Below are 20,363 nucleotides of genomic sequence, written 5' to 3'. Positions count from 1 at the left end.
CCCGCCCCAAAACAAAAGGGGAGATGAAAGGATTCATTAGGAATTATTCACTCAGCTCTGCCGCCTGTCTGAGATCTGGCTGTCTACTTTCATCCCCGAGCTCGGGAGAGGTCAGAGGGCATCTCCCCGGGGAGGATTTGCTGTTGACTGAATTGCACTCTGTCATTATCCTCCCGGATAACGAATGCAGCGGCCTCATTGGCACCGGCTTCAGAAAAAGCACGGTCATCTGCATGCGGCCTTGAGGCAAGGGGCGAAAACCCAAGGAGGGCGGCGTGGAGAACCTCACCGTGTGGGAACGGCGTGGGACGGGGCGGCGAGCGTGATGCTGAGAGGTCTGTAGCAGCTGGGGACCCTGCCGTGTCCCGCTCCTCTGCTGAAACGGGTGGCACGCAGCGAGGGTTTAAAGGACAAAACCTCTTCGGCTGGGGTGGAGATAGTTGGATTTGTTCCTGCTTGCCTTGGTGGAAAATGTGGCGTGCTTGCGACACACTTTGAAATCTTTTAATGAGATTTAAAGCAGTTTTTTTTCTTTTGTTTTGTTTTCAGATAGGTTTCTTGAAAGAAAAACCTAGAAATCCCCCTGAGCTATAATTGCTATGTGATTTGAATTCAGCTGCTATCTTGGAAGAGCTTTTCCGGCAGCTGATTTGAAAACAACCTTTGCCACGGTTTTGTGGATTGTCAGTCAGCGCTGAAGGATCCTGAAGTTGCTGGTGGGGAGGGGAGAGATGTTTGGATCGATGTGCTGCGTCTTTAGTTCATGTTATAAAATTCCCAGGCATGTTCGAGAAAAACGTGGTGGGGAGAGGCAGTTTTTCTTTTTTTTGGGGTTGGAGGGATGAAAGTTTCGCTCTCTGGAAGTGCGTAAGAAGCAGTTGTGGGTGCCTGAGCCCGTTGGGCTGCCTGAGGGAAGTAGATAGGCCTGAACAAAGCTTTCGTTTTAAGTCCTGATCCCAGATACCACTGCCTTGCGCCTTGCTCTTGTGCCTGCCACGGTCGTGCAAGGCTGTGCCCTCCTGGTCTGTGGCTGCACATCACTGAAGTGCCTGGGGGTGGCCAAGGGTGGCCCCGTGAAGTCGAGCTTTCCCCGTAAAGCGAAGCTTTAGGCTTCGAAAGTTGGCCTTCGCTGCCTGTAGGCTCAGGCAGTCGCCTGGAAGATGCTGTGATAAAATTGCTGGCCCAGGTAATTTGCATCCTGATGGTGTGCAGCAGCAGAGGACAAGAGTTTGTTTATTTCTGTCATCTATCTTGCAATCAGCAGTTTATGAAGTGGCCTTTTGTGTTACGAGGCAGTGTGTGCAAGTGCATATTTAAGTGGTTAGTAAGAATATCCAGTTGCTAGATTGGGTCAGATTACAGGCTAACAAATACAGACGATGGCTCACATCTGGATGTCGTGACGGTACGATGAAGGGGTACAACAGGAGGGGGTGGTCTTGGCGAGTTCCAGTCTTACACCTGAAGCAGGGGGGTAATTGCTGGAAATCACTGTAATTCTGCCACCGGCTTCAGATGAGGTAAAATTATCCTCTGTTGTAATAAGAAATAAAAAAAATACAGCAGCCTGGAAAACTCTTGTTGGCGTAATCCAGCACAAAGTGCGTGGGGCTGGCCGTGAATCACTTTAATTGCTTCTCGGGATCCGCTCCTCCAGGTCCTCGTTGTTGCAAGGAATCCTTCTCGGAAGGGCGATTTTCTTTGTGGCTGACTGCGCGGTGCGTGACGGAGCGGTGGCTCGTAGCCTTGATGAACTAGGGCAGAAGTAGGTCCCTTTATTCAGGCAGCCCCGTATAAGCCTTTCCTATTCTATACCGGGCCCCAGTTTGCCTACGTTATAAATAAGTATGTGGCTGCATGCTTGTGTGTGTTTCTTTTTTAAGCCGAAGGCAACCCCTTAAGCTCTTTTCTGCAGGTCTGTTCAAGCTGGGGCATGGGGAATTCCTAAGAGGATTATCATGGTTTACTTGATACAGAACTTGAACTTGAGCAATGGCTTATCTTATCAGTGATAAAAGACATGGAAATGAAGTTTACGTAACCGAGGAGGCCTTGAACATGGCTTTTTTTCCTCCCGCCCGGAATGACAGATCTCTCGAGTTCCTTCCCTCTAGCAGTTGCCGTGTTTTCTGCTTTCTGGCACGTACTGCCCAGGTACTGCTGGCCTTCGGTTATACTCAGTGACGCGTTTTGCAGCAGGTCCCAGCACCTGAAGAAGCGGTGGGAAGAGGAGGGCTGCCGAGGCTTGGCGAGAGAGCTTGGGGACTTGCTGCTTTTGCTGGAAAGCGTCGTGTCCAGGCTGGAGACTGGGGCAGGTCGCAAGCTTCTGCGTTGTTCTGAGCTTGACAGGGCACTTGACAAGGCACGTCGGGGTGGGACAAGGTGCTGGTGCTTGGGGACAGAGAGGTGAGGCAGCCGCCCATGTGCCGTGGGAGCTCTGCGCTGCTCCCGGGCAGTTTCTCCCCTTCAGCTCTACCAGATCTGGGTGGATTTGCTTGCCTGGATGTCCTACCCCTGCCTCTGCGCTGCGTGGGAGGAATTTCATTTCTGCAGCTCCCGCTGTCACAGACTGTGACGGTGCCACCGAGGGCCCGGCAGCGCCGTGCTTCCCACGGAAGGGCTCCGCGGGGCTGGCGGGCTGACAGCGCTCGTTAGAGGGAACCTTCAGGAAATGCCGCGCAGCCCTCGCCCAGCCTTCTGGCTCCAGGCACATCCAGCGTTTACACCGCGCTTCTCCAGTTCCCCTCGAGGCCTGCAGCCGCCTCGGCCCTGCCACCTGCCCCACGGCCTGGGCTCGGGCCTGGCTGCGGGGCTGCAGGCACTGGCTCTGCCCCTGCGTGCGGCACCGAACTCCTCTCCTGTGGTCTCCTCAGAGAGGCCCCTGTGGGGCCGTGGGGGAAGCCAGCACCGCGTTTTCACGCTTTTGTGCGGAGTGTGAAGGGCTGAGGAGCGCGGTGCCTGCAGAGCAGCTCCTCGGACGTGTGAGGGAATCACCTGGCAGCAGCTCTTCTGCCTGCGGGGCGACCTGCTCGCGTGGCAGCGCGTGGAGCTGAAGACCAAACCCCCGGCCTTGGGATTTGAAGATTTTTCTCCGTCTGTCTTGATTATGCTTCTCTACCCCAAGCCGGGTGGGAGAAAGGAAATAGCGCGGTGCCTTGTGCTGGTAAGCGGTGCTGCTAGGCTGGTTAAGCACCTGCAGTGCTTTGTGGTGCCGGGGCCTTGGGCTGCTTTGGTGTGGGAGGTGCTGCTGTGCACCGCTCTGGGACACGGTCCAGGCCATGAGGAGTTTGCCTCAGGGCTAGGTGAGGTATTTTCCTTCCTTGCTGGGAGCGGGACGGGAGAAATCGTGTCTGAAGGGTGGGATTAGGGGATGTGCTTGGGGCTGGCCTCTCTGCCCCCAAAAGTTTGTGGCTTGCGTGTCTTCCGCAGGCCGAGGGGTGGCTTTTCCTGCAGCAGCCAGGAAGAAGTCTGGCAGCTGAAGCTGACCCACCGGCTCGTGTGAAACCCCACTTTAATACCATTTGCTCCCAGCAATACTTATTTCAGGAGAGGCTCGTTGCTCGGACTTGCCTGGTGGGGAGGGGTGGGCACACTGCCTCGAGCTGCGGGCTCGTGGCCGCGATGGCTGTGACTGCCAGCGGGGATTTAATTTCCATGGTGCTGCAAAAGCTTCCCCAGCGCCCGGCTATCAATTGGAAAGCGGTGGGGGGGGGTCCGGGGGGTGGTGGGGGAGGACTCGTGGTCTCTATGGCAACCCGCAGACGATAAATGGATCAATGTGCTGCTCTGCACCGCCTGAAACTCCAGCGGGGCTGCCTTTGCCTGCCAGAGCCCTCTGCGGGGCCGTCAGCCTGCCTGCTGGGCCGGAGGGCGCTGGGTGTCGGTGCTGCGGCTCCCGTTGGGGTTAGGGGCTGTTAGGGGCAGACATCGAGTCCCTGGAGTTCGGGGAGGGTGAATAGCACCGGTTTGTTTCCCCTTCTGTCACTTCTCGAAGCCCCCAGCTCTTGCTGCACCAGCGCGGGGAGCTTTGCGCTTCCCTTCCGTGCGTGGAGCTTGCAGGGGCCCCGTCGGGGCGGCGGGTGAGGACGGCGGGTGAGGACGGCCGCCTTTGTTCCCACTTCTGCTTCTGGTGGTGCGGGTAAACAGAAAACCTGCCTTCTGGGCTGCTGCCCCGGTGTTTCCACAGCAGCCAGATTTACTTAACAAAAGAAAATATTGATCTTCCCTCACTGCATTTCATACAGACATACCCGTGTCCGAAGTTTCCGAGCCGCTGCTTTCACACCAGTCTCCCCAGTACCGAGGGCTCTGGCGCGTTGCCTGGCTCGGGGGGCAGCCCCCCAGGACCGGGGTCCCAGGGGTTGTGGTGCCGCAGGCAGTGGCAGCCTGGCAGGGTGTGCGCCTGCTCCGCTGGCAGCACCGGGGGATGATCCCGGCTTTCCTCAGGACCTCTGAGCACCTAAGGGGCCGCTTGCTTTCGGCACTGGAGGTGGTTGTGGCACTGGAGGTCTGTGCAGGTAGCTGGGATCTGAGGCGCTGCCTGGCCTCTGCTGCGCTCGCATCTGGCCGTGTCAACGTGTTTCGCTTGAAGGGAAGGGAAACCGTTGCTTTTCCTTCTGTGAAGGGGCCTGGAGAGCTGAGTTGCCAGAGGCAGCACCTGAGGCTTGTGGTGAAGCGGGGGATACATTGCAGGGCTCCCAAGTCCCGGTTTTCTGCCCGGACTGTGATATCTGGGATGAGGGCTGGTATCTGTAGGGCTCTTCTCACCTTGATTTCCAAATGCCTTTCAGGATGACTGGAGGGATTTGGATTCCCCAGCCTAGTCTGTTTGGGCAGGGGCGCGGGGGCATTTTGCTTCTAATTCGTTGTGTTATGTTTGTAATTTTGGTCACGCAGACGGAGCGACCCGCTGTCTGCAGCGGGGTGGAAAATCCCCCAAGTATGCTATGAAATCATGTGTCTGTCGTGGCTCTGTCTGTCCGGCTCCGCCTGTAACCCCTGGCGTGCCCTGCAATGCTGTTAATGGGGTGCTGGCGGTAACTCATCCGGCGCCCGTTTCAGGGATCGCTGCTGCTTGCTCGTAGGACAGTCTGGCCAAATGAGCCGAGCCCGTAATTCTGCGTGGCGCGCCACTGAAGTGCCCAAGAAATCTGCCATCTCTGTTGCCTTGCAGAATAATTTATGGCTCTCTTGACTCCGAGCTCGTACGAATCGATAACTTTTCCTGTTTTTCTTTTTTTTCAGTAGCAGCTTGGTTAAACTCTCCGATTCCTTTGAGCTGCTGCTGTTGAAGGGCCCTGACTCGCTTGCTTCCCGCAGCCGTGCGTTCCTGTCCCAGCAGAACCGAGGCAGGCTTTGCGTGGAGCTGGCTGTCCTCGCCGGGATGCCTGGCTCGGGTTCCTGCGGGCAGATCTGGCTTCCCGAGTGCCTTCTCCGAGGTCTGTTGTGTCTGCCCTGTGTTTTCCAGCCTCTGGGCTGGGGCTGTTAAACCTCCTGCTCCGAGGCAAAGCTGCAGAGGTAGGAAAGGTCGAAGTGTTTTGCTTTTCCATCCGAGCACCGCGGTGCCAGCTAGCAAGAGGGAAAGGCGGCTGCGGGGAGTGACTGGTGGTAGCAGGAGGCCGGTCCCTGCCAGCAGCTCGGCAACCCCTGCAGCCCAGTAATTTGGATATGGATATGTTAATTTATTCCTGCAATTTCTAGGCCTGTCTCCGAACGGTGAAGTGCTCCGCTGATCTTTGCTCCCTGTCAGACTCGGAAACGAAGCCTGAAGTGTACCAGTAACAGCTGTGCCCTTCGTGTTGGGTTATTATCCTTTCAGAATTTAATAACGTGACACCCCTTTTTACTGGATAGCTTGTCCTTCCCTCTAGGAACAGATCGATAGCAGACCTTGTATCTGCTATTTGGATGTAATTGCCGGTGTCAGCTGATGTCTGGTGCTGCTCCTCCGACCGGCCCTGGAAGCACGGCGGGCTGCGGGGAGCGAGGATTTCATTTCCAGGCTCGTGCTGCACCGCATCCTCAAGCCTGGGAGGTGGAGGTCGTTTCAGAGAAGTTTCCCTGCTCCCCTCTCTTCCTGCTCGCATTTCGTGATGCGTGGGAGAGGGGGAGAGGAGAAACGAACCCTCCGAAGGCCGTGGCGGATAGCTGCGTGAGCCACACTGCTGCATATCGATGACTGTGAGGAAATTAAAGCTGACTGCCTGGCGCTGGTCGCGCCCTGCGGAGCATACAGATTTCTGGAGGCTGGCTGTCGGTGGAGGAAGGGTTAGGCTTTGTGTGGGGAGCAGGCGAGAGGGCTCTCCATTGCAAACAATTATTCTTCCCGAGTCTTTAGGGTAATTGAAGAGGGTAATTGCTGTACTTCCATGCGTGTAATCCACAGGTTGCCTGGGGAGGAAGGAGGAAATGATTCGAGCGTGTGCAGGTAGTGACAAGGGGAGGCTTACTCCAGGGCTGCTTGCACCCTGCCTGGTCCTCTGCTTCCTCGCTCAGGTTTCCATCTCCCTCGTTACAGGGAGCGTCTGCAGGGTAATTAGCGGGATGCAGAGCTGTGGGGATGGAGGCAGGGCGGTGTGCTGCAGCTAATTTGAGGACTGTTTCTCAAGGGAGCAGCGCTTTTTTTAGTAACCGGGTTTGAGGTGAGGATTTTGTGCACAACAATACAGGAATATAGTAACTATAAAAAGTCTGCGGCGTCCAGAACTGAAAAACTACTTTATAAATATTTCCTAGCGGTAGGATTCGCCTGCGTAATCCCCCCAAGGAAAGAGAACCGGTGATTAATGCCTGGCTCCATCCTGCTTGATCCCTAGGCGCGGCGTGCCGTATTAAATATGGCTGGCTGCTGGTATCTCACCCTTAAAGGGAGGTGCAATATTAGGTTATACGAGGTCTGTGCAGCTGGTGGTGGAAGCCCACGCGCTGAGATTCCTGCCTCGCTTCAGCCCGTGGCAAAACTCCCTTAGATGGAGCCGAGGCCGGGCTCTCGCTCTGTGTATTTGTTTAATCGCCCTGTCTCCAGAGAACGCAGAACTGCCGGGAAACGCAAACCCATTTCATTAAGAATACTCGATGCCCATTTTCGTAGCGGAGGGCTGTGTGCCATCGTGGGCATGGCGTTGTTTTTTTATAACACCTGCGCGCGCGGCACTGCGCAAATCATCGGGAGAACGGGATGAGTTCCTAAAGCCTGGGGCAGGGGGGGCGTTGGGAAGCACAAACCCTGCCCCGTGCAGCTGTGTGCTGCCACCGAGCAGAGCTGTGACCCGCCGTTGGCCTGTGCTGCGCTTCCCCTCCACCCCCCCCCCTTTTTTTTTGCTGTATTTTCATTATTATCTCTATTTTCGTACCCAATTAAACTGGGAGGTGGAGGGGAGGGAGAGCGGAACAAGACAGACGGATATAATGGGGCTAAATCCTGCCCAGCTGTTTTCTCAGCAGCCATCTCCCTTGCAATCCCAAGGAAATAAATGCTCCTCTGGAGGGTCCTGGTGGTTAATGATGATTTGAGGAGCGCGCACAAACAGCTCTGCAGATGCAGCCCGCCTGCGCGATTCCGGTCGTGCAGAGAGCCCTGGGACCCCGCTCCTCTTGCAGTCAGTGCGGTGATAAATCATTCATAGCCTCAGCAAATGCAATTCTCCTCCTCGCTCTGCACATCAGCAGCCCAGGACCCTGAAGAAAGCCTGCATTTGTGGTCCTCTGAGGCTGAGGCAGGCACTGCGACAGCTGGGAGCATCTTAAATTAAAGTAATGGGAAGGGCTCCGAGTGCGTCGCCGTAAGAGCAATTCTGTGTGGGATTTTTGTTTGGTTTGTAGCAGTCCTGGGGTAATGAAGGGAGAGCGGGGATGCGTTCCTCTCACGTCCTGACGAATCAAAATTGCTGCTTGCTTTGTAGGGATCCGTCCTGCTCCGAGTGACGGGAGGCGAAGAAGGGCAGGGGCCCCGCGGTCCTGATTTCAGCGGAGAGCGTGGGTTTGTCAAAGCCTCCTGGTTTTTGGTTTTTACAGCTTGAAACGTGCAGCAGACTGGCTGGGTGAGCCTGGAACTGGTGACAGCTTTGAGGAGTAGCTTTGTCCAGTGGTGTCCCCAGAGCCGGGGAGAGCAGCAGCTGGGTCCAGGGCCACAGAGGAGGCGAGGGAGGACTGGGACCTCGCGTGGGGCCCGGCAGGCTTGCTTCCAGTGCTCCTGCTCTCCTTCCTGGCTGGGCTGGCCCTGGGCACGTCAGCACTTTCCTCCTCTCCGCGTGCATGGCTTCAGCTGGTTGGCAGTGGGCTTTACCCCTCTGGAAGCCCTGGGTAGGAGGGATGCCCTCTGAGATTAACAACTGCCACCAGCACGTGCGACAGAGGAGGGTCTGTGGACTGGAGAAGTTCAGTCTGTCTGTTTCAGACAGAAATCTAGCCCTCAGACTTGGCTCCCTTCTGTGGCTGAGCTAATTTGGGTTTCTGGTTATGAGCCTCACGCGGAGAGGTACTACAGGGAGAGGGAAAAACACACATGCACCTACACATGCTCTAGAAATATGTCAGAGTCGGGCTTGCTGAGAAATTCAGGCCCAAGCATGACCTACTTTAAGGCTGTTAAAATCTGCAGGGGAATGCCCTCTGGATTAGATCAGCGTGATCCTATCAGTTTGTGCTCTGGGCTGGAGGAAGCAGCGACTGAGTTGCTTATTTCCCCCTTTTGCACATGTAGCGAGGGAAGGCTGTGTGTTTTTTTTCCCCCGAGCACTCAGACTCGAGAGCAGAGGAGGTAGGTTTGGCAAGCACAGCACCGTGGGCTCCGCCGCTCCAGCAGAGCGCGGTGCGGGGAGGCAGCCGTGCTGGGAACAGCCCAGCCCCTCCGTCTGCCCCTCTTGGTCCGGGGGGCCAGCAGGGGCTTGGGCTGTGTGGGACTTGGTCCTGGGTGCTGGAAGAAGGTGCTGATCTCCCCAGCACCCTTCTGAGATCTGGCTGTTTGGGTCTGTTGGTCGGGTTTGTTCTTTTTGTCTGCTCTGCTACACCCTGAGAGACACCTCAATAAAACGCGAGAAATGTTCCAGCCCGGTCCCTTTCCCCTCTTGTCACCAGCCGTGGTTTATGCAGGAGCAAGAAATCTTTATTTTTCCTAGCTAACAAATTACTTCCAGAGCTCAGCAAGGACGTGCATGTCCGCAGCGAGAAGGAAATAAACAGGGAGGCTGTATTTAATTTCAGCGTCTGCCAGAAAGGGGGAACCAAGCACTTGCCAAGGAAAGATTTTTTTGGAATGGAGGTGTACCACGCTTCATTTTCCAGGAGGCTTTCTGAAAATAAAGACGCTGTGATGGAAATAAAGCTTGCTGTGATGAAGAGAAATCAGTACCTGTTGGCCGGGCGTCCAGGCTTTGATTACAGAGGTAGCTTTGCCTCGGGTGGCTCTGGGGGGCTTTCAAAGAGACTTTTCTCCGATCTGCAGTACCTGGCACGGCAGAAGGAGTGAGGAGCAAGGGCTGTTCGGTCCACCGGTGTGAATTGTTCTGCCAGACTTCAAAGAGACGCGGAAATACCCAATCTGTCGCTTTCAAAGGGAGGAATAAAATATTCTGATACATTCTAAATGGAATTGCAGCAGCGGTGCCTCTTCCACCGATGCCTTTGAGCTGTTCACTGATCTTTCTGATTGGGGTAATGCAGTGAGGAAGATACAGTATTCCCTGGAGGGGAGCAGCTTGTGAACATTACTGCTCAGTCAGCCTGAAAAGCTCCATTACAGGCAGATTTAGACCCGTCTTTGTACACCGAGAGGCACAGCCTGACGTCCAGCAGCGGGCTTTGTCTGGAGGACAGGTGCACGTTGAGCCGAATTATATTTAGCCTTTATGTGTCTCAGGCGTACCGATTTCACCTGCCGCCTCGGGGGGGCTGGCGGAAGGCTCGGGGCAGGCCGCGGTTACCCGCGTGTGTCCCAGCCGTGAGGCATCCCCAGCAGGACCGCGGCCTCGCCTGCGTGCTCCCATCTGTTCCTGGTGGCTGCCAGGCAGCGAGCGAGACATCCTCGGTGACACCGGGAAGGTGAGGGGGGAGCTGAGCTGCCAAAAACCCGGCTGGTATTGATCTTCTTCAGCTCTTGCACGTCCCTGCCAGGCTTCTGTGTGATGACCCAGTGGCTGTGGGTTGCGCTCGCTGCTAGCGGGGCATCAGGCACGGAAATGCGGCTGATGGTGACCACTTGTCTTTCTCTTGTGTGTGTTTCCGTGCTCTGACCCTTGAGTTTCAGTCCCGAGAGCGCGATCCCAGGGAAAGGCAGTGGAGACTGCGCTCGGGAAGAAGTCCCAGGAGGTCTTTATTCGTCCTCGGGAGCTGCTGAAGACAAGTGGCGGAGATCAGTCGGGGGATAAACCATCGGCCTCGTCGAATGTGCTGCGAGAGCGTCTTCAGGGTTTTGTCTGCGTTTCCCGAGTTCTGTAATAGCTTGTGCTGCTCTAGAGGGGATGTCATGTAGGAGTTTTTTGGAACAGCATGAATATGGAAAAGAGAGAGAGGATTTCCTGAAAACACAGTACAGATTGTTCTTGATGTCTCACAGCTACAGTGGCGCATTTGAGAAATAGAGCTTTTATCTCTTCCACTGCGCTCCTCACGTCAGTCCCCGGAGGAGTTGCAGCGGGGAGGCTGGGACCGCGCAGCCCCCGGGCGGCTCAGCCCCTCTGCGCCTCCCTGCAGGGACGGACGCGTCTCCAGCGCGCCCCGAGCCTCCCTGGCAGCCTCGAAGGACCGCGGCAGGGCTGGAAGCAGCGCTGCAAACCATGGAGCAAGGACCAGCCGCTCACTGACACGCTGCTGGATTGGGACTGCCTTGGCCGAGACGTTCCCTGGGGATAACTGCGGAGCCGTGCCCTGGGCCCGCTCGGTGCCTGGGATGCTGTGCAGGATGCAGGATGGATCCCTCCGTGCGTTCGAGCTGGGCGTCTCCGTGCGACCCTCAGAAGTGAGCCCACGTGGCGGTGTTCCTGGGGCCTGCCCCGCTGCGTACAGCAGGCAGCATTTCGCGCTTGGGCTTCTGCGTCGCATCCGCTGGGGTTAGGGTGGGAGAGCGGCGCGGAGAGGGGGGGCAGCGGCGCAGCTGCAGCGGAAAGCCCTGCTCGCACGCAGCAGCGAGAGGAGCCCGTGGAGATGTCCTGGCTCTGGCGAGTCATTGTCCCCAGGCACGGCTCGGCCGAGCAGCCTGCCAGATCCGGCTTAGCGTGGTCGCAGCTGTCGGCTTGGCTGCCAAAAGGAGACGGCGCGGGGCTGGGGGGGGGAGGAAGGAAAAGTTCCCTTTGAGAAATGGCAGCGGGAGAGCAGCGAGGGTGAGGCCTATTGATTACACGCTCATCTCGCGTCCTTTTGTGCCCGCGCTCGAAGGCACGCTGCGTGGACAAAGCGGCCCCGCGCAGCGCTCTGAGGAAGGCAGCGGTGGAAGGGGGTCCGGGAGCTGAAGCAGCGAAGTTTGCTTGGGCTTGAAACTTCCCAAGCGAGGATGCCTTGTGGGCAGCGGGACAGCCCAGGTGCAACAGGCTTCCTGGGAGAAAGCTTTGCTCTTGCTGTGGTCTCTGAACTGTCCAACTCAGGCCACTGGCACGTGCACTCGCTGAGTAGCTCTGAAATTTCGAGGATATTTGTGTGTCATCCATAAAAGTCCTGTTCGTGCAGCTGGCGTTAGGGAGCTGAGAGGACCTCTCATGCCGGGAAGTAGTCTTGCCCCTGGAATGAGAGAGCTGGCTCGGCAGCTGCACGGCCCGGGCTCTATCCTGCATTTAGAGGACCTCTCCGGCCCTGAAACACTTCCCCCCAAGCCACTCGTGCCATGTTTTTGTTTGAGCACGTTCCCTTGCGTTTCGGCTGTCTGCTTTCCAAGTACAACGCAGAGAAGCCGGGGAGGGCTTGCGGCCCTTTGGGGGTGGGCAGGGGAGGACCGCGAGGCACCTTGTGCATCGGAAGGCTGAGAAGCAGCAGCGGGGCTGCTTACCTGCGGGGGCGCCGGGGGACATCTTATCCTCCTGCCTCCCATCCCTTTGCGTGGAAGGGGGCAGCCTGCTCCTGGAAAGTGCCCCCCTTTTGGGTATGAGGGAGGCGTGGAGAAACCGGCTGGTGCCCCGGCCATAAAACTGCGGTGTCGGTGGCTGCAGGAGGGCAGTTCTGGGGGGATGTCGTCGGTGGGACCGGTCGATGGAAGCAGATTGCTTTACGCTGTGCCCCTTGTGCTAAAAATACCAGGGTGGCTCGGGGAGGGTCGGACGTGTGCTGGAGAGCCCGTGTGGGCGCAGGGGCATGGCAGCAGCCTGGTCCTTGGGGGAAACCCAGCGAGGACCCAGCGGGTGGCGGGACGGTTGTTGCAGGCCCCCGCGAAGTGCGTGTCCTCCTCCTGCGGGTGGCCAGCTCCTCGTGGAGCTCGGGAGCACGAAGCGCGGCGGGTGGTGCAGCTCCTCTCCCAGGTTCCCAGCGCGCCTTCTTTCACGCCGGCTGCGTCCTCTGCGTGTCACTGACCGAGTAACACACTTGTTTTGTTGATTTGGAGTGGGAAAACATAGCTGGAGTGGGAGTGCACATGGCAGATGCCTGTTTTCTTTCAGAAAGCCCGAGGATAGTAAAGACCTAATTAGCATTCTTGTGAAGGCAAGTCAGAGGGAGACTCCGGGATTTAGTTTTGCGCGGAGGGAGTGAGTCTGCATCGGTGAAAACAACAGATTGCTGGAAATGTGCGAGCGAAGTACTCGGTGCTCTGGTGGAGGAGAGGAGACGGCACGGGAGGGTGGTGGGAACAGCCAGGTAGGTGCTGCGAGGGCGCGGGTTTCCTTCAACGCCGGCTGCACGGTGGCTGCAGCCCGTGTCCTGGTAGTGCCCTGTCCTTTCCATCGTCATCCCCGCTCCGGTGCGGCGGTGGGAAGAGCTGCCCCGTGATTTCGGCCATGTGGGGAAAGTGAGCTCTCGAACGTCACCAGCCTGCGAAAGTGCCGGGCTCCTGATCGTCAGCAGAGGGGCTGAGGGGCCGCTTACTTCATCTCTGCGGTGCCATTTCGTTTGCTGCTCTGGAAGGCTTTGTTTGGAGGTGATCCAGGGATAAATTCCTTGTGCGAGGCAAGTGTTTTCCAAAAGCTTGTTACTGTTGGTTCCCCTCCTCGCCCCCCCATCCTTTTGTCTCTGGAAGGAGACTCTACATCTGCTTATGTTGGCCGGGAGAGATGCTCTTGGAGAATACAAATTAATGTTTAAGACGTTGAACCTCCGGTGTACGTCTAATCACTGTATTTCTGCATTTGCGGTGTGTTCAGTGGGCCTCATTTATCATGATGAAGTTTAGTTGTGCGCAGCTCTCTTGCTGGTCTTCCAGTCCTCTGCCTGAGGCACATATGCTTCCATTAATTTTCTGCTATTATCCACTCAGGTGTCCTGTGTGATCCAACATGCTTAATTTCATTCTACCGAGCGCAAGCTCTTCCGATCTGAAGTTAGCAGTGTGATTTGCAAGCATCATAAGGAAATGAATCTTTCTTTTCTGGAGATAACTGCTTCCTGAATTTCTGTTCTATTTGTAATGCGCTAATAACCTCCATCCACCAAATCCTGCTCAACTGGAGATCCTGTTTGTGTCCCTTGGGCTTTGAACTGGAGCGCTCCTCGCTGTATTCGAGTTGCATCCAGGGCCTGCCGAGGGCTGACGGGGCTTGGTGCTGGTCCAAGCAGAAGCTGGTCAGCGCATTAGGTACGACGTGGCTCTTCGTAGCTGCAGCAAGCAGTTGGAAGGCGTGGGTGTAAGAGGCCTTGGGAAAAGGGAAAATGACTGCGTTTGAAGAGGTTGAGCGCACAAGCCCAGGGAACGTGGTGATGGGTGTGGTGTAAACCTCTCACGCAGGATAAAGATGGTTATATAAAAGCTGACTTGAAACGGGCCAGGTTTCAGAGCTGGCCTCCCTACAAAGCATGACCCGGGGCAGAGTCTCTTTGGCTGTCAGGAAAGCTTTGAGAACTGTGCTGCGGCTTCCCAGCTGTTTGTGCTTTCAGAGCGTGCCTTCAAAGACGCGGTGCTTTGGGTGTCTCCGGCCCTGGGGGAGGAGGCCAGGGTCTCTGTGGGCTCTGATGCCCCCGGTCCTCCACAGCATCCCCGATGCCTGCGCTGGTCCTCAGCTAACAGTGCGCAGGAGCAGCTGTATCTGACACCCGGGGATGCACCTGCTGATTTTATTTTTGGCCATGGGCAGAGGCCGTACGCACCCACAGCTCTGCCCCGCGCCGTGGTGGTGCAGCTCGGCACACCGGAGGTGCGAAGGGCTCTCGTTTGGGGTGGCGTTCCTCACCCCTCTGTCACCACCGTGCTCGGATCACTTGGCTTTTTGCCTTGCTGCGGAGCCCGCCTGCTCCGTTCCGGGCCCCGTTTGCCTGTCTTACCGGGCAGAACTTCCCACCCGAGGTCCAGGCTGAATCCCGGCATTTTTCTCTGAAGGGGGAAGCTGACAAAGGCAGCAGGAGCCGGGTGCTGGGGGAGACGACCGCGGTAGGACGGCCTCCGCAGGTGACCGGGTCTGTAAGGGCGGTGTTGCCGTGCCGGCTGCCAGGCCTGCCGAGGAGGCCGGGGCCGAGGTCATTTTTCATAGCCGGGGCCTCCAGGCTGGGAACGCCTGCCTTGCAGGCCCTGCGGAAAAAAGCAGAAAACTTGTGGGCCGAGCAAATACCTCCTGGAGCAGATGGTTTGCGCAGCGGAGTGAAGTTTAGAAGCAAAAGCAAACACGCACTGGCTAACGGAGAGGGTGAGGCAGGGGAAAAATGCTGAGACACGTTCGTCTGCCTCTGGAGCCATTTCTGTCTTGGCTGCTTCCAGGATTTAATGCTGACGCTCCCGAACTTGACAAGGCAGCGTTTTGGTAGATGCTTGTTAAAGCCCTCAGCCGGTGCTGCGCACTTAAAAACCCAACAATTTATGAGGGTTTCTGCCTGCACAGACACTTAACGGGCTACTGAGACCTGGAGGTCTTCGCTCCCCCTGGGACTCAGAAGCTGCCGGCCGAGCGCTGAGCTGGGGCCGTGGCGCGCTCGTGTGCATGCTCCGGAGGGGGGAAGGAGCATCCTGCCTCTTGCCATGCCTTGAAAATACTTTGGGGGGGGTTTGTAAACCATGGGGACCTGCAAGGCAGGAGGGTTGTGTGACGACGGACCCGAATTTTTCATTAGCTAATGATGTTCTGTAATTTAACGAGAAGCATCTCAGAGCGTGTAGGCAGCGGGAGGAATGTGTGTGCGCCTCCCCTCCAGCCTGCTGCTGATGCGTGCATTAATCTGTTTGCATTCGCTCTGTAAAGGCGTGTTTATATCGGGTTTTCAGGGAAGTCTGTTTCCTTTTAAACGGAATGAAGATAAAGCAGGGACACTTGAGCCTTTTATGGGTAGGATCTGTAATCCTCCGCGCGAGGGAAGTTCTCTTGGAGGCTTTGTTTAACGTCGCGGCGGTACAGTATGTCGCTGCCTATTCTTAGCCTGCTTTGCATACGTAATTAATTTGTCCCCTACAGTAATTTCTCTGTAGTGATAATGCAGCGCTCTAAATGCCACACTCATGTGGTTATGTGAGAGTAAATGTAAAACAGCTAGTCGTGGTGTAAGCGACTGGGGTGACGAGACGGGTGTGCGGATAATGCCGAGCACTGAGTGCTAACAGCACGCTGCCCTGTTTTCAGCCCCCGGCGCAGATAGTTCGTGCCCTGAACAATTCACAGTCCAAGCCCTGATAATAACGAGTACAAAGAGCACACGCTACGCTTGGGAAGTCTTTCTTACAGGTGTTTTCCATTTGGCTCTTGCAGCGGTGAAGTTTTGCTCGCTGTTTGTTCGTAGGTGGGGAAATTGAGGCTTGGAGACCTGAAGCGACGCGTTCCAGTTGACGCAGGAAGATGGTACCAGAGCCAAGATGAGCCGTCGGGTATTTTGTGGCTTTCCATTCTGTGCTCGTGCTGCTCAGCGTCCTCACAGAGAGGGTGGGCATCCAGGGACCTGCTAGCTCTGGCTGGCTGGCGGCCGGCACAAACGCCAGCTTGGCCTTTCTCCTTCAAGACGGCTGCCGACGTGAGTTTGCTTGCAGCAGAGGAGCCCCTTAATGGAAAGGGCACCGTGTGTAATTGGGCTGAGCTGAGTGTCAGCTGCTTCCTGCTCGTATGGCATTTGATCTGCAGCAGAGATCGAGCCCTGGTGACGCAGTCCATTGATGCTTCTGCTGCTGCTGTTCCGAGGGAAGCCTGCGTTACTTATTCATGTGGCTTTCGGAAGCTGTCCCACAAGGACATGTCTGAGGGTCGCCTCGTGTTTGTTTTTTCCTTCTCTGTGCTTTCAATCTTCTAGACGTCCTCTTCGCCTGCCATTCTTCAAAACCAAATATTTTTGGTATTCTTGGTGGCTTGTTTAAAGAAAAGTTGAAACCAACAAAAAGACTTCTATTTTGCATGCGTTTCTTTCCATGTGCGGGGTTTTCACTGTGCGATTCTAAATGGTAGAGTTATTAAACTTGAAAGGCATCTGCTCTTTAGAAACCCTTCACGTGTACTGTAAACACGACGGGTAACAAGGCAGAGCCTGATCTAACTGACACAGCTCTGCTGTAACGCGGGTTGCATGAAGCCTAAACCCCTGGTTCCTCTGTCTGGCCGGTGACTGGACTTGTGAAGCCATCTCCCCCCGAAGTGGGGACTCCTGAATGCCAGGCCTGGCTTTCCTTCCTATCCGCCTCCTCCTCAGGGCCTCCAAACCTCCTTTTTTCTGCTTCATGACCCGCAGGACAAGCAGCTCTGTCGGAAGCTGCCTGGGCAGAGCGGGAGCCTTGTGTCCTACCTACAGCATTTGGGAGCGGTTCCCCCTTCCTCCCACCTCACCCGGTAACCAGCAGCACCCACGAACCAGCACCGGGCTGCTGGTGGTCGGGGGGGGGGGGGGCGTTTGGTGTCGAAAACGTTCCCCATGCGAGGCTCTGGCAGTGGCAGCGGCGAGGAGGGCAGGAGGCGGCTGCGCTGTGCCAAAGGGCTCTTTCAGCTCCTTTCAGCTCTCCCCGTTAGGGGTCCTGGCTCACGGCACATTAGATGCCTTGTGCAGATGTCTTGGCTGGGAAAGAAGAAATGGCCCCTTCTCCTCCCCCCCGAGCCGAGCAAGATAGAGGAAAGCTATTGATTTGCTTGTAGTGAAAGCGAGCCCAGCCGGGCTCCACGGAGGTTTGTTGGGTCTGTTTTAGGGCTTTGTTACTGGGGAGCCGGGGAAAAATGTTGAGAGGTTTTGCCTGTGAGCGAATTGCTAGCTGGGCGGTGCTTACCTGCCGGTTATTTCCCCGAGCAGTGAGACGTCACGTGCTGCATAAAGGCCCTCGGTTTTGTCCCACGGGCTCTGCCCCATCCCTGCAGCGTTGCGGCCCCGGGGGCTGCCCGGCCGTGCGGGGTGGCAGGAGGCCAGCTCCACGCGGGCAGGTGCCTCTCCCGCTGCTGGGAACGGCGGTGGGATGCTCAGCGGCGGTGCTGGGGGTGCCAAGGCGTAGCCGGGGCACCAGGCTGTGCTCCGTGCCAGCCCTTTGTGTCGGCAGCTTCCCCTCAGCAGCACGCAGAGGCTGCCCTGCTGCATCTCTGTGTCACTGCTGCCGGGAGAGGAACGGAGGAAGCGGCCTCTGCAGCTCTTAATCTGGGCTTTTTATTGAGCACTAAATTCAGCCCCGAAGGCTTTTCCCTCTGGCAAGCGGGTACTTTGGAGAAAAATGAATTTGGGGAGCAGCATGATATATTTACTCGGTGCTCTCCTGGAGAAGTCTTTAATCTCCGCGTCGTGCTTGCTCTGCTGCGGCCGTGGGGCTCTGGTGCCACGCTCCTGTCCCTGCCCGTGGCATCCACACACACCGGGCATCACAAGCGGCCAAGCAGCGCCCTGGGGAGGTTGTCAGAGGGCAGCCAGCTCTGCACACAGACCCAGCTGGCATCGGGATCCAGCTAAGTGTGTTAAATTTCAGCTCTAGTTGCTGGTGGGTGCAAGCATCTGATGGTACCCTGTGCCAACGGTACCCAGTGTCGATCCTAAAGGCTGGAAGCCCCGTAGGGCAACTGGTTTGGCTTTACCACATGGGGCAGAGAGGCTGGCCTCATTTAGTGTCTGCTGCTTGTCCGAATAGTCCTGCCTTGTGCCCGTTGCTTTGTTTTCCTGTCTGGAGCAATGTTGCTTCGTTGTGCTGGAGCACGGAAGCACACGAACTCGGTTGAGAAGCTCTCCGCGTGGGGCCTGTGGTGGCTGGTGTCATCGCGTCCTCCCTTTGCTCACGTCTGGTGGAAAAAATGTTCCCTGTATGCAGGAAGGGAAAAGGGGAAAAATATTTTCTGAATGTTTTCAGTTGCTAGAGAGCCGCCGAGATTTTTAATCTCGAGGTGCAAATTGTCGTTGCAGCGTTTTCCCGGGGAAAAGCGGCCTGGAGAGGAAATGGAGCTGTACAAATGCGCCTGGCTGGGCTTCTGGCGGGCTGTTCGGAGGGAGTTTGTGTTCTCCCTCCTGGCTCGAGGCCAGGCTTCCCGAGGCAGCTCGGCAGGGCCCTGCTGCACGCTCAGGTGCCCCCTAACCCGCGGGCAGCGTGGTGGCCGGTCACCGGCCCAGCTCCGCTCGCAAGTGGCCTGCCGTAGGGATCGAAGCGTGCGCTGGCACCGCGCGGGTTCCCCACAGCCTTTGAAAACCTAACCTTGTAATTTTAGCAGCTGGCTCGGCCCCGCTTCTGAGCAGATAGGCTTGTTAAAATAAATAAATAAAGACGCGGGCCCGCGTTTCCTGTGCGTGTCGATATGGGAATAATTGGGAACGGTGTGTTTTCCCCCGGTCACTGACCTCGAGTTTATTCCATTATTGACTGCTGGGTTACTGGCTTTGTGCGCTGCGGTTAGGCGAGCTGTGAGGCTGAAATCATTTGGCTGCGATGGTGTTGCTGGGCAGGAACTCGCGTCTGGCTGACTCAGATCGGGGTGAAAGTGTACCCTCTGGCAACGCGACTGCCGGGTTATCTGCCCCCTCCCCCTAATAAACGGGTTAAACAGCATAGTGGAGTATTGATCCCGCTTTCATCTGGCGGCCCCGGGCTGTAGCAGTTACCTTTGTGCCACATTCCTGCTGCTTTCCCAAGGGTGAGGTATGCGCCGCTCTCCGCAGGGCTGCCTCCCGCCCCGCTCTGCTGGCCCCAGCCCTCGCCGGGAGCTCGCTCGGGTGATGCTGTGGGCACCGTGCTGTTCGGTTCTGGGACCTGGCAGCCCGGCTGTGTTCCTCAGGCTCTGTTCTAGGAGCTGCTGGTAGGAGACGGGGAAGCCGGCCCTAAAATAACCGCGCTCTGTTCTCTCTGGGGCCGTCGCAGGTAGGCACAGGGCTTCTTGAAGGCTGCCCGGACCATCTTCTGTCTGTATCGGTGTTCGCCTTCGTGCTGTGCGGACTCGCAGACGTTCAGTGGCTACATCCTAATGTTCTTTCCGAGTTGCCCGTGGGTTATTTGAGCACTGCCTGGTGCTGGCTGCGCTGCCTGCTTTGGGGGAAGGCCGTGCAGCATGGGCAGCAATACACCGGGAAGCCCCGTTAAGCCGTGCTAACGTCCAGCCAACCGTCACCGCTTCCATACCGGCAGCCCGGGGCAGGTTACGCGGTGCTGAGTGTCTGCAGCCCCTGGGATGTATCCTGCATCAAAAGGCGCATTTTATTTGCAGGGGAGGAGGGTGGTTTGCTTGTTTTTCTTTCCCCTTAAGCACGAGCTCTTTCCCTGAGCTTGCACCTCCTGTCTGTGACTGCCTTAGGCTCTTCTGGCTTTCATTGCCGCAGAAAAGTGGCTTTAATACACAAATACTCACAAATATTGTTCTCTATGATCCATTCGTATTTCAGGTCTAATTAGGACTTGCTCTTTGTTGGTGACTGATTTGCTTGTCTTGCTAGCGGGCCGTGGGGGTGTTAAAAAGGCCTCTCCGTCTGCTGCTGCTCTGCTCTCCGCAGCACACATCCATCATCTTCAAAAGGAGCGGGGGGAGACGGGTGGTTCGTACGTCTTGTATTTTTGGAGCCACTGGTATTTGGCATCCAAATAAACAGGTGTCCTGGCATGGGAGAAGAGGAATACTTGTCTCGGAGCTCCTGTCTCCCGTGGCAGCGAGGATCTTCGGGGAGCTTCTATCAAAGAGCTGGGTTGGTAATTATATAATTTATTTTCTTTCTGCCAGGGGATTGGTGTGTCTGTGGTAGGGTAGACTGGTACAGGAGGTAAATGTCTCTGGAATGCAGCCCAAAAATTTCCTTAGATAGAATTAAACTCGGAAAGTAAATAACACAGCTGCTCCGCGAACCTCTTGGCCTTACCAGGCAAATGTTTGGGACTCGTCAGTCCCGCT

General features: G+C 56.5%; 1 protein-coding gene across 6 annotated transcripts in view; it reads left to right on the top strand.

The window, feature by feature from the left end:
- Positions 1 to 20,363, top strand: part of NCOR2 (nuclear receptor corepressor 2) — a 234,201-nt gene that overhangs the window by 12,348 nt on the left and 201,490 nt on the right. The window contains exon 1 of one of the 6 annotated variants that reach the window (XM_080560157.1): positions 8,019 to 8,039. The exons of the other annotated variants lie outside the window; for them this stretch is intronic. The gene's annotated coding sequence lies outside the window, so the exon portion shown is untranslated. Of the gene's footprint in view, positions 1 to 8,018; positions 8,040 to 20,363 lie in introns of those variants that run through there. 6 annotated transcript variants of the gene reach the window in all.

Source organism: Anser brachyrhynchus, assembly GCF_964034855.1.
Source record: "Anser brachyrhynchus genome assembly, chromosome: 17".
NCBI lineage: Eukaryota > Metazoa > Chordata > Aves > Anseriformes > Anatidae > Anser > Anser brachyrhynchus.
Note: the sequence above shows the minus strand (reverse complement) of the source record. Positions and strands in the feature narration are given on the sequence as shown.